This window comes from Moschus berezovskii, chromosome 5 (genome assembly GCF_049115385.1).
Source record: "Moschus berezovskii isolate FMDL1 chromosome 5, NW_MosBer_1.0, whole genome shotgun sequence".
Lineage (NCBI taxonomy): Eukaryota > Metazoa > Chordata > Mammalia > Artiodactyla > Moschidae > Moschus > Moschus berezovskii.
In genome coordinates this window covers 57,986,822-58,001,213 of record NC_142464.1, presented here as the reverse complement: position 1 = coordinate 58,001,213, position 14,392 = coordinate 57,986,822, and the positions used below count along the sequence as shown (strand labels likewise).

Here is a 14,392-nt window from a genome sequence, read left to right as displayed (position 1 = left end):
ACTGGAAATCAGAAAATTCATGGAAATCAGAAAATACATTTCCTCAGGCAACCAGAGCTTTACCCTATCAATGTATTTCTGCCACAATCATATAGTCATTAAGCTGGTACCTTTTGTGAAGATTTTGATTAATTACAAAATATCAAGTAATTATCAAATTAAGAAGAGGTAAATATGAAAAAGATAGCAATAGAGGAAACACAATTGGGTACCTTCAGTCCATGCTTGATAGGAAGTTGGAATTTCCATAGCTTGAGAACAAAGGACACTAGAGATGTCTGGTGCCAATTTTGCTAGGATTTGGACCTGAGTAGGTCACTTAATTTGATGGGCATCTGTTTTCTCATAAATTAAAGGAATGAACCAGATTAGGTAATCTCTAAAATCCTTTCCAACTCTAATATTCTGTTTTTGTCAATATCTATCAGCTTTGGTGATATACTTTCTCAAGGGCTAAAGATACAGAGAATGATGATGCTGATGATGCCCATGACAATGGCTAATATTATCGAGTGCTATGTGCTTGCATTTGACTCCCTAACTGTTCTGTTAGGTGAATATTATTGCCTTCCCTTTTATTAATAAGAAAATTGAGGAACAGATTATTTTACTAATGTGCCCAATACCTACCAAGAAACCCTATGCCAAAATCAGTTATTTCAAATACTAGTTTATATGGAAAGAACATTACCAGTGTTCACTAATATCAAATATTTGTGTATAAATAAGACTACATTATTTATTCACTTGAAGATAATTTATGCCATGTGATTATTTGTCCAATGGCCTGGAGTAGAATTTGCTTACATAAGTTTTGGCACAAAGTGTGGAAAAATCATCAGTGGCCTGGCAGTTGCCACTTTATCTGAGGTGCCCATAAGTTAAAGCAGGCAATATGTTCATGTGACGTTGCTCCAAGATGTGGCACTTTCCTCCTTCTAAATCACTGAGTTGCTGGTTATAGAACAATTCATCTTGCTTTTCATCTGATATAGACTTTGCTTGGATAAATTATAAATCTTTGCTATTTAATCCACTAAAATATATGTTCTATATATAAAACAGGATATATAACACATCCTGTCCAGACAAAATGATTGTATTTTTCTCTTCAGTGAATGTTACGGGTGTGAAGCTTTGAAAGTTAGCAGTTATACCAGTATTTTATGATGTAACCAAGCACATGGTAGATAGCATTGGCTACCATGAAAAATCCTCAAGCGTGAATCAGTTGCTCCTGTTAGATTATCTTACTTTTCCTCTCTTCCAGCTCTCTTAAAACTTCTTATTCCTTGCATTCAACTTCTTATTAGCAAACACTTATCTTAGCAACCCCACTTTTTAAAAATATTTTTTCTTTGAAGATTAAGTAATAATAAGAAACATATTTGATTTTTAATACTGACATTTAATAACAGTGATCTCATCAAGTGATGTCTCAGTCAGATTCAATCTGAAAAATAAGTATGAGAACTATAAAAGGAAAGAAATCTTAAAAATTAGGGCAGAAATAAATGCAAAAGAAACAAAAGAGACCATTGCAAAAATCAACAAAGCTAAAAGCTGGTTCTTTGAGAGGGTAAATAAAATTGACAAACCACTAGCCAGACTCAACAAGAAACAAAGGGAGAAAAACCAAACCAATAAAATTAGAAATGAAAATGGAGAGATCACAACAGACAACACAGAAATACAAAGGATTATTAGAGAATACTATCAGCAATTATATGGCAATAAAATGAATAACCTGGAAGAAATGGACAAATTCCTAGAAAAGTACACCTTTCCAAAACTGAACCAGGAAGAAATAGAAAATCTGAACAGACCAATCACAAGCACGGAACTAGAGGCTGTAATCAGAAATCTTCCAGCAAACAAAAGCCCAGGTCCAGACGGCTTCACAGCTGAATTCTACCAAAAATATAGAGAAGAGCTAACACCTATTCTACTCAAACTCTTCCAGAAAATTGCTGAGGAAGGGAAACTTCCAAACTCATTCTATGAGGCCACCATCACCCTAATCCCAAAACCTGGTAAAGATCCCACAAAAAAAGAAAACTACAGGCTGTAGACTGTCAGGTTGGTCTGTCTATGGGATTCTCCAGGCAAGAATAAGGAAGTGGGTTGCCATGCCCTTCTCCAGGTAATGCAAATATATTGCTAAACAAAAAGAAAGATGGATTAAATTTGCCCATTATGTAAAAATAATATTTAATGTATATGTATTCAGTTCAGTCGCTCAGTCGTTCCGACTATTTGCAACCCCATGAATTGCAGCACGCCAGGCCTCCCTGTCCATCACCAACTCCCGGAGTACACTCAAACTCATGTCCACAGAGTCGGTGATGCCATCCAGCCATCTCATTCTCCGTCATCCCCTTCTCCTCCCGCCCCCAACCTTTCACAGCATCAGAGTCTTTTCCAGTGAGTCAACTCGTCGCATGAGGTGGCCAAAGTATTGCAGTTTCAGCTTTAGCACATCTATAATAAAAAGCCTGCTAATTTGAGTTTTACTGGTAACTATTTTCAGTGTAATTGGTCCAAGTATCTGTGTGTACTCCTAAACTTTGAAGTTTCAGTAATTGTTGCAGTCAGTTGTACCTACAGGATTTGAAAGCTATAAGATTATCTATTCCATGAATTAAAAGATTTCCATATCTGATACAAAACAAATTTATTCTCTTTTGTAAATCAACACGGATACACACTTTTAGAGATTATGTGAAAATGAAGCAAGGTATTTGTAGAAACACCATATAATCAATAGTCAACATTATACTCAGCTGATTTGAAAAAGAAGGAGGAAAGAACAAGATGGCGGAGGAATGGGATGGCGAGACCACTCTCTCCCCCACAAACTCATCAAAAGAACATTTGAACCTGGAGTAAATTCCACAAAACAACTTCTGAATGCTGGCAGAGGACATCAGGCACCCAGAAAAGCTGCCCATTGTCTTCGAAAGGAGGTAGGAAAAAACGTAAAAGATAAAAATAGAGACAAAAGAGGTAAGGACGGAGCTCCGTCCCGGGAAGGGAGGCTTTAAAAAGAGAGAAGTTTCCAAACACCAGGAAACACTCTCACTGGCTAGTCTGTGGCAAGCCTTGGAACCTCAGAGGGCCACATAACCAGGAGGAAAAAGAAAGAAATAATTAAAACCCACAGATTACCCGCCAAAGGGTAACTCCCAGTGGAGAAGCAGTGCAGACGCCTGCATATGCCATTAGCAAGCGGGGACTGGGCAAGGAGGAGCCGGCTGAACTGCTTAGAGAGAGGACTGAGCTTGAATGCCACGAGAACAATCTGAGAGAACTAACTGGGTATAGCAAAGCAGACTGGGATAGCTTCCCCACGAAAAGGCAGAAAGTTCTAACCTAAAACTCTGCCAGCCCCACTCACAGAACAAAGGACTGAGCAGAGAGAGTCGGCTGCAGTCAACCCACCCCCCATCCCCCACCGAGACAGGCAAGGGAGGGAAGCCAGAGCCGGAGGGGGCAACCGTGGCCCCAGAAAGTCATCCGATACAAACTGCAGGCAGGCTTGTTGCTAATCAAGAGTTCTTGGGCTCAGGCTGGTCGATAGCTGCCTGAGAAGGTGTGCCAGTTGTACACCCAGAAAACCGAGTGGCAGGGACTGGGGAGGCGATAAGTCGCAGCGACCGCACTCGCCAAACACCTGGTCACCTGAGCTGCTCAGACCGGTTAAGGCACAAAATGCAGACCCAGCCAAGTCTGCGCCTTTGTGGAGTACCCGAGAAACTGAACTTGAGATGTTCAGACCTGGGAAGTGCATACAACCCAGCGCCAGCCTCAGACAGTTCCCAGCAGAGCAACCCAGATTACTGTACCCAGCAAGGATCTCATTCAAATATGAAGGAGAAATCAAAAGCTTTACAGACAAGCAAAAGCTGAGAGAATTCAGCATCACCAAACCAGCTCTCCAACAAATGCTAAAGGATCTTCTCTAGACAGGAAACACAGAAAGGGTGTATAAACTCGAACCCAAAGCAATAAAGAAAATGGCAATGGGATCATACTTATCAATAATCACCTTAAACGTAAATGGGTTGAATGCCCCATCCAAAAGACAAAGGCTGGCTGAATGGATACAAAAACAAGAACCCCATATATGTTGTCTACAAGAGACCCACCTCAAAACGAGGGACACATACAGACTGAAAGTGAAGGCCTGGAAAAAGATATTCCATGCAAATAGAGACCAAAAGAAAGCAGGAGTAGCAATACTCATATCAGATAAAATAGACTTTAAAACAAAGGCTGTGAAAAGAGACAAAGAAGGAAACTACATAATGATCAAAGGCTCAATCCAAGAAGAAGATATAACAATTAGAAACATTTATGCACCCACCATAGGAGCACCGCAATATGTAAGACAATTACTAACAAGTATGAAAGGGGAAATTAACAACAATGCAATAATAGTGGGAGATTTTAATACCCCACTTACATCTATGGATAGATCAACTAAACAGAAAATTAACAAGGAAACACAAACTTTAAATGATACAATAGACCAGTTATACCTAACAGAAATCTATAGGACATTTCACCCCAAAACAATGAATTTCACCTTTTTCTCAAGTGCACATGGAACCTTTTCCAGGATAGATCACATCCTGGGCCATAAATCCAGCCTTGGTAAATTCAAAAAAATTGAAATCTTTCCAAGCATCTTTTCTGACCACAATGCAATAAGATTAGATCTCAATTATGGGAGAAAAACCATTAAAAATGCCAACATATGGAAGCTGAACAACACTCTGCTAAATAATGAACAAATCATAGAAGAAATCAAAAGAGAAATCAAAATATGCATAGAAATGAATGAAAATGAAAACACAACAACACAAAACCTCTGGGACACTATAAAAGCAGTGCTAAGGGGGAAGTTCATATCAATACAGGCACACCTGCCCATAAATCCAGCCTTGGTAAATTCAAAAAAATTGAAATCTTTCCAAGCATCTTTTCTGACCACAATGCAATAAGATTAGATCTCAATTACGGGAGAAAAACCATTAAAAATGCCAACATATGGAAGCTGAACAACACTCTGCTAAATAATGAACAAATCATAGAAGAAATCAAAAGAGAAATCAAAATATGCATAGAAATGAATGAAAATGAAAACACAACAACACAAAACCTCTGGGACACTATAAAAGCAGTGCTAAGGGGGAAGTTCATAGCAATACAGGCACACCTCAAGAAACAAGAAAAGAGTCAACTAAATAACTTAACCATACATCTAAAGAAACTAGAAAAGGAAGAAATGAAAAACCCCACGGTTAGTAGAAGGAATGAAATCGTAAAAATTAGGACAGAGATAAATGCAAAGGAAACAAAAAAGACCATAGCAAAAATCAACAAAGCCAAAAGCTGGTTCTTTGAGAAGGTAAATAAAATCGACAAACCACTAGCCAGACTCATCAAGAAACAAAGGCAGAAGAACCAAATCAATAAAATTAGAAATGAAAATGGAGAGATCACAACCGACAACACAGAAATACAAAGGATTATTAGAGAATACTATCAGCAATTATATGGCAATAAAATGAATAACCTGGAAGAAATGGACAAATTCCTAGAAAAGTACACCTTTCCAAAACTGAACCAGGAAGAAATAGAAAATCTGAACAGACCAATCACAAGCACGGAACTAGAGGCTGTAATCAGAAATCTTCCAGCAAACAAAAGCCCAGGTCCAGACGGCTTCACAGCTGAATTCTACCAAAAATTTAGAGAAGAGCTAACACCTTTCCTACTCAAACTCTTCCAGAAAATTGCAGAGGAAGGTAAACCTCCAAACTCATTCTATGAGGCCAACATCACCCTAATAGCAAAACCTGAAAAAGATGCTACAAAAAAAGAGAACTACAGGTCAATATCACTGATGAACATAGATGCAAAAATCCTTAACAAAATTCTAGCAATCAGAATCCAACAACACATTAAGAAGATCATACATCATGACCAAGTGGGCTTTATCCCAGAAATGCAACGATTCTTCAATATCCGCAAATCAATGTAATGCCATGTTAACAAACTGAAAAATAAAAAGCATATGATTATCTCAATAGATGCAGAGAAAGCCTTTGACAAAATTCAACATCCATTTATGATAAAAACCCTCAAGAAGGCGGGAATGGAAGGAACATACCTCAACATAATAAAAGCTATATATGACAAACCCACAGCAAACATTATCCTCAATGGTGAAAAATTGAAAGCGTTTCCCCTAAAGTCAGGAACATGACAGGGTGCCCACTCTCACAACTACTATTCAACATAGTTTTGGAAGTTTTGGCCACAGCAGTCAGAGCAGAAAAAGACATAAAGGGAATCCAAATTGGAAAAGAAGAAGTAAAACTCTCACTGTTTGTAGATGACATGATCCTCTACACAGAAAACCCTAAAGATTCTACCAGAAAATTACTAGAGCTAATCAATGAATATAATAATTTGCAGAAAGTAAAATCAGCACACAGAAATCCCTTGCATTCCTATACACTAATAATGATAAAAATGGAAGAGAAATTAAGGAAACAATTCCATTCACCATTGCAATGAAAAGAATAAAATACTTAGGAATATATCTACCTAAAGAAACAAAAGACCTATATAAGAGAACTATAAAACACTGGTGAAAGAAATCAAAGAGGACACTAATAGACAAAGAAATACACCATGTTCGTAGATCAGAAGAATCAATATTGCGAAAATGAGTATACTACCCAAAGTAATTTATAGATTCAATGCAATCCCTATCAAGCTACCAATTTTATTTTTCACAGAGCTAGAACAAATAATTTCACAATTTGTATGCAAATACAAAAAACCTCGAATAGCCAAAGCAATCTTGAGAAAGAAGAATGGAACTGGAGGAATCAACACGTCAGACTTCAGGCTCTACTACAAAGCCATAGTCATCAAGACAGTATGGTACTGGCATAAAGACAGAAATATAGATCAATGGAACAAAATAGAAAGCCCAAAGATAAATCCACGCACCTATGGACACCTTATCTTTGACAAAGGAGGCAAGAATATTCAATGGAGAAAAAACAATCTCTTTAACAAGTGGTGCTGGGAAAACTGGTCAACCACTTGTAAAAGAATGAAACTAGAACACCCCCTAATACTGCACACAAAAATAAACTCAAAATGGATTAAAGATCTAAATGTAAGACCAGAAACTAAAAAACTCCTAGAAGGGAATATAGGCAAAACACTCTCCGACGTAAATCACAACAGGATCTTCCATGACCCACCTCCCAGAACATTGGAAATAAAAGCAAAAATAAACAAATGGGACCTCATTAGAATTAAAAGCTTCTGCATAGCAATGGAAACTACAAGCAAGATGAAAAGACAGCCTTCAGAATGGGAGAAAATAATACCAAATGAAGCAACTGACAAAGAATTAATCTCAAAAATATACAAGCAGCTCCTGCAGCTAAATTCCAGAAAAATAAATGACCCAATTAAAAAATGGGCCAAAGAACTAAACAGACATTTCTCCAAAGGAGACATACAGATAGCTAACAAACACATGAAAAGATGCTCAACATCACTCATAATCAGATAAATGAAAATCAAAAACACAATGAGGTACCATTTCACACCAGTCAGAATGGCTGCTATCCAAAAGTCTACAAGCAGTAAATGCTAGAGAGGGTGTGGAGAAAAGGGAACCCTCTTACCCTGTTGGTAGGAATGCAAACTAGTACAGCCACTATGGAGAACAGTGTGGAGATTCCTTTAAAAACTGGAAATAGAACTGCCATATGATTCAGCAATCCCACTGCTGGGCATACACACTGAGGAAACCAGAATTGAAAGAGACAGCTGTACTCAAATGTACATCGCAGCACTGTTTATAAGAGCCAAGACATGGAAGCAACCAAGATGTCCATCTGCAGACAAATGGATAAGAAAGCTCTGGTACATACACACAATGGAGTCAGTCAGTCAGTCAATTCAGTCACTCAGTCGTGTCCAACTCTTTGAGACCCCATGAATCACAGCACGCCAGGACTCCCTATCCATCACCAACACCTGGAGTTCATTCAAACTCAGGTCCATCGAGTTGGTGATGCCATTCAGCCATCTCATCCTCTGTCGTCCCCTTCTCCTCCTGCCCCCAATCCCTCCCAGCATCAGACTCTTTTCCAGTGAGTCTTACTCAGCAATTAAAAAGAATACATTTGAATCAGTTCTAATGAGGTGGATGGAACTGGAGCCTATTTTACAGAGTGAAGTAAGCCAGAAAGAAAAACACCAATACAGTATACTAATGCATATATATGGAATTTAGAAAGATGGAAACGATAATCATATATAGGAGACAGCAAAAGAGACACAAATGTATAGAACAGTCTTTTGGACTCTGTGGGAGATGGTGAGAGTGGGATGATTTGGGAAAATGGCATTGAAACATGTATATTATCATATGTGAAATGAATCACCAGTCCAGGTTCAATGCATGATACAGGATGCACAGGGCTGGTGCACTGGGATGACCCAGAGGGATGATATGGGTAGGGAAGTGGTAGAGGGGTTCAGGATGGGGAACACGTGTAGGGGCGGATTCATTCAATGTATGGCAAAACCAATGCAATACTGTAAAGTAATTAGCCTTCAATTAAAATAAATTAATTTTTAAAAAGAGAATTATGTAAGAAGCATATGTATTATGTATGTTATATGTGATAACACTTCCCCCAATTATGTATACTGCTGGAGTTACAAATTTCTAAAAGGGGGAATTGGAGGATTAGAGAACACCCCATAACCAGCCCTTTGAAACAAGATGATTTTGTCTGCCGAAGTAGATCTGCAAAGGACACCCAGTGAAAAGATCATGGAAGGCTACTATCTACATATTTGATAGGCCTGAGTTGTTCTTGGTCAGCAATATTTCACTTGGGAAGATGATGTGGGTCTGGAGCCAAAAAGAACAAGAACAAGCTAGAAGCCAGCAGTATCTCTTTATTTGTTGCTGATAGCCCATAAAATAACAGCTTTCATAAGTACTGCTTTACTTTCACCTAAGAGAACTTGTAAAAGATAGTTTCTTGTTTGGACCAATTAACGAAAGATCACATAGTATAGGAGATTCTAGTAAACAATTCTGGTTTAGTAAAGAAGACAATTCCAAAAAGTTCTGCAGGTCAATTTTCCTGTACTTTATTTATTTTTCAAATGCTTGATATTACTTCACTAACTTGATGGGAATTATATAAGAATATATACTGAAAATAAGAATAATAAAAAAATTATTGTTGTTTCCAAAATAATTGTAACAGCATATTGTGAAACGGTACCCCTAAACAAATTAACCTGTGAAAATAAATGTGTGTGCTTAGGTTCAGTTCAGTTCAGTCGCTCAGTCGTGTCCAACTCTCCGCGACCCCATGAATCACAGCATGCCAGGCCTCCCTGTCCATCACCAACTCCCGGAGTTGACTCAAACTCATGTCCACAGAGTTGGTGATGCCATGCAGCCAACTCATTCTCCGTCGTCCCCGTCTCCTCCCGCCCCCAACCTTTCCCAGCATCAGAGTCTTTTCCAGTGAGTCAACTCGTCGCATGAGGTGGCCAAAGTATTTCAGTTTCAGCTTCAGCATCAGTCCTTCCAATGAACACCCAGGATTGATCTCCTTTAGAATGGACTGGTTGGATCTCCTTGAAGTCCAAGGGACTCTCAAGAGTCTTCTACAGCACCACAATTCAAAAGCATCAATTCTTCCGTGATCAGCTTTCTTCACAATGTGTGTGCTTAGGTGCGTCCAACTCTTTGAGACTCCATGGATGGTAGCCCACCAGTCTCCTCTGTCCGTGGGATTCTCCAGGTAAGAATACTGGAGTGAGCAGCCATTCCTTTCTCCAAGGGATATTTCCAACCCTGGGATCAAACCCAAGTCTCCTTAATTGCAGGAGGATTCTTTACTGTCTGAGTCACCAGGAAAGCCCCAAAGTAGAAGCTTCTTAAAACAGTGTGTGCTTTATTTGTGATGTCTCTCTCTACTTGCTTGTTCTATAGCCGATGATTATAGATTTCAAATTTATACAGTACACACATTTGAAATTTTAAAAGTTCAATAAAGATCTGTTAACTAAATCTTTACTGGTGACTTCTAAAATATGTTAATTATTTATTATCAGTGACATGTACACACAAAGAACTAGGTAGCTTACAAATTCTGTTACCTTGAATTCTGAAGTGTATATACCACCAAGAATATTATAAACATAGCTTTGAATCTTGTGTTATTGTTTCTCTGATAAAGTTACTTTAAAGAAAATTCAGCACTGAGATTTTAACTCAGTTTAATTAAAACTTAATTTAATTTTCTTTAATTAAAGATAATTTAGAATTGATTTTTTAAGTTGTTATTTTTAATATTTATTTATTTCAATTTTAGCTATTGAACACTGAAAACCAAAATACATTAAAGCCAGTAATTTTGACTTCTGGCCAAAAACACATAGAAAGTGACTATAAAAAATGCTAATGTTATTCTTTGCAGATTTTTAAAGTTCTAGTATTTTGGAAAGAACTTTCTAAATTGTTTCTTTTGATCCTATCATTCGCTAGATTAAAAAAGGAAAAATACCCAGATAAAATAAGGAAAATTATATAGAATATAAGTAAAGTATTTATATAATTTACTAAGCTGTTCACATGCCTATTTTATTACTGTTTTTTTGTAGCACAGTTACTTACCCCAACTACTGTAGTACTTGTTTTACCAATTGTACACATATTTCTATGATTCAGAATTATACAAATTTGATTATTATGTTTTCAAAATTCATTTTTTAAAAAGCATGTTTGCAAACCTGATTGTAACTAATGCAACTGAAAATCTAGAAATTCATTTCCAACAAAAATCAAAGAGACAATTCCAATCAAATCTATGACTCTATTAAAAAAAAAAAAAAGCAAGTTTTAAACAAAACTGAGCTAGGGTTGGGATGGATAGACATGGTATATAGATGGATATTCAAACCACAGTGCCTAAAATTTGGAGTATGTGGTCTTCTTAAGATAGTTAAATACATATATAATCAGTAATTACAGAACAGGGTAGGTATTTAATAATAATTATTTTAAAGGAAAGACAGTGAAGACATTATTTCTGTAGCTTTATCAGGTACAAGGAGATCAAAACAATGATGTTGCTCCTAAACATAGGAGATTTTATATTATAGCAAATAGTAGTAAAGAGGGAGATGTGGACTTAGTGTGTTTTAAGTATGTGTGTGTACACTCACACGCATGTATATGCATTGTGGGAAAAGATGTGTTATTGGCAGAGTGAGTTCATTTAGCTAATACTAAAGATTGGAACATAGATCCCAAGTCACCTAAAGTTTTACTACTAATAATTATGAGTAAAAACACTGACAACATAACTACAAATTTCAAGTTTTCAAGTCTCTAAATCAAAATTCTTTTTTTATTTTTTCAAGTTATTTTACTCTCAATTAAGGGGAATAACAGATCCTGTCTTTTACAGTGAAGGGATAAAGAGGATTCATGATGTGACCTTTCATCAAAATATGAAATTTGCCTTCTTTAAGGTCCTCAAAAATGAGTTATTCTACCCTGATCAAAAATGGTCCTCTGGGCATTGACTTATATGAGATAATTTAATAGGATTTCACATTCTGTAATTGAGACTATATATTAATCTAATGATTCCAGGTTTATTAAAAAAAAAAAAAGACCTCAGTGCTCAAATCTCAGTCTCCTGCATGATTATTCATACCTCTCAGTTGATTAGTGATTCTAAAATGACAACTCAGATCAAAGTGAATTTTCATATTATGTTTATACCATAGTGAAAATCTAATTAAATATCTAATAATTAAAGCAGCTCCTTCAAGGGGAGTTAATACATTGGAGGCTGTCTATATGAGATTATTCAGTGGGAATCATCTTCATTGTTTTTCATCAATGAGACTGAATTATTTATTTATTTATGAAATTTGGGAGAAATAACCCATTTCTTGGTACAAGAATGTCACTTTCTTTTAGTTGTACATTATTATATTAATGACATATCTCTGGTTCACACACTATGTCACCCAGCCAAACAGCCAGTAAAAATTTATAGAAAGCTTAATATGTGTCAGGCACTGTGCTGAAGTCAGTAATATAGAGAGTGTTAATAGACAGAGCTTTTTGTCCAAAGGCCATTTTTTAAAAATTACTAACCATGAAGATAGCTGATCGCCGAAGAATTGATGCTTTTGAACTGTGGTGTTGGAGAAGACTCTTGAGAGTCCCTTGGACTGCAAGGAGATCCAACCAGTCCATTCTAAAGGAGATCAATCCTGGGTGTTCATTGGAAGGACTGATGCTAAAGCTGAATCTCCAATACTTTGGCCACCTCATGCGACGGGTTGACTCACTGGAAAAGAGTCTGATGCTAGGAGGGATTGGGGGTGAGAGGAGACAGGAACGACAGAGAATGAGATGGCTGGATGGCATCACTGACTCAATGGACATGAGTTTGAGTGAACTCCGGGAGTTGGTGATGGACAGGGAGGCCTGTGCTGTGCTGTGATTCATGGGGTCGCAAAGAGTCGGACACGACTGAGCGACTGAACTGAACTGAACTGATAATTTATTTAAGCCTCTAAACTTTAGTGAAAAGTTTTGAGTGAAATTCAGGAAGGTGATAACTATGTGCTATGGTATATATTAGAACACTCTTTGGCATTATATTTCTATGTAAGGTGTGTATTTATCTTCTCCTCATTTTTGGGCTTGAACATATGATGTGGGCCCATCGGCTATCAACAGATGAGATATGATGCAAGCCTGGGCTTGAAATGTGTGTATGCACTGAGCTTTCTCTCTTGCATTCTGTCTCTACCATGAGGACATGCTGAACAGCCTGACTGGTCTCAAAAAACCAATGAATGGCACTTAGAGTAAACCTCAACTAAACACATGACCAGGAACTAAATCTACTGGGACCAATGGAGGTCAGCAGAGCCAGATGAATGAATCAACATTTTGAGGTAGAACCCCAGCTGAACAATTAACAGGTTAGTAAGAATAAATACTTATCTTTAACAGATGAATAACTGATGGACACAAATTAATCTGATTTGTATCATTAGTGACCATAAAACAGGTCCTTTTTTTGGGGGTCTTGTATTTTAAAATGTGTATTTACAAGAGTGTAAATATGTGTTCTCTGTTTTAAGGAAACATAAAATGTAGTATGGCTGTGGGTTTTATTATCATATAATTATGATATAAGAACCAGGTGATAAAAGCAAAAATACAATAAAGATATCAATGGCATAAATGTAATAAGATGAATAATTCTATTCAGATGAATAATTATATTATATAAATATAATAAGATTAATAATTCTATCCATGACAGTTTCCCAAATGATCATGAAAGTGATTGGTAAGTTGTTCTTCTCAGAAGGTTCTAAAGTTCCACTGTGTAGTTAGTCAGTTTCCATAAACATGGAAGATAGTAATGGAGTTGTTTCTTAATTTAAAAAATTGAAAACAAAATCTATAAGTATGGGTAACTAGTTAGAGTTCTAATTGTGTTTCATTTGAGTTGGCTCCAAACATGGCAATTAGGGAACATTAATATATAAATTCAAGGTGACTAAAAGAGACAAACATACACTAGAGTCAAATTTGTTATCATGCAATTGTTAACTCCTTAAAATAAAACACACTTACCTTTTTATATGACATATTTCTACTGCTTCCAACTGAATGGACATAAATTTGAGCAAACTCTGGGAGATAGTCGAGTAAATAGAGGAGTCTGGCATGCTGCAGTCCATGGGGTTGCAAAGAGTTGGACATTACTTAACGATTGAACAACAACAGTGTAACAGCACTGTCTTACATGATGTTGGTACATCATGTGTGTTAAGTGATTAAAGCAATGATCACATGTAATATGCTCCTAATAAAAAGGGACCTTCTCATCTTACCTGAAGGTCAGTGATGGCACCGATAGGTACTATAGTAGAATTTGATGAAATATTGGCTTATTCAGTACCAAGTGTGTCCTTCATGTTTTATGTTGAAGTTACAGACTTAATTTAGGGTTATTATGATCTTGATGAATTTGCAGAGAGTAAGCCAGTTAGAGGAAAGGGAAATAATCATACCTCAGTGAACATATTGAAAATAATTTTTAGCTAATGTTATGCTGGGTAAGCTGTTAGAGGACACTGTCATTTATGCCTTCATCCCAGAAAAATAGAATATTATTGGAACAGTGTTTATAAAAATTAAATTCCAAGGGAGAAAAAAGAAATTGCTGAAGATTGGAGATGCTCCCAGAAGAAAAGACCACTTTATGTGATTCCTTAT

The 14,392-nt window shown here is 36.8% G+C and overlaps 1 long non-coding RNA gene across 1 annotated transcript in view; it reads left to right on the top strand.

The window, feature by feature from the left end:
- The window catches only part of LOC129562083 (uncharacterized), a 102,517-nt gene that overhangs the window by 55,421 nt on the left and 32,704 nt on the right, over positions 1 to 14,392 (top strand). Inside the window, exon 2 of the long non-coding RNA XR_008687103.2 lies at positions 12,915 to 13,083. This is a non-coding gene — a long non-coding RNA (uncharacterized LOC129562083). The remainder of the gene's footprint in view (positions 1 to 12,914; positions 13,084 to 14,392) is intronic.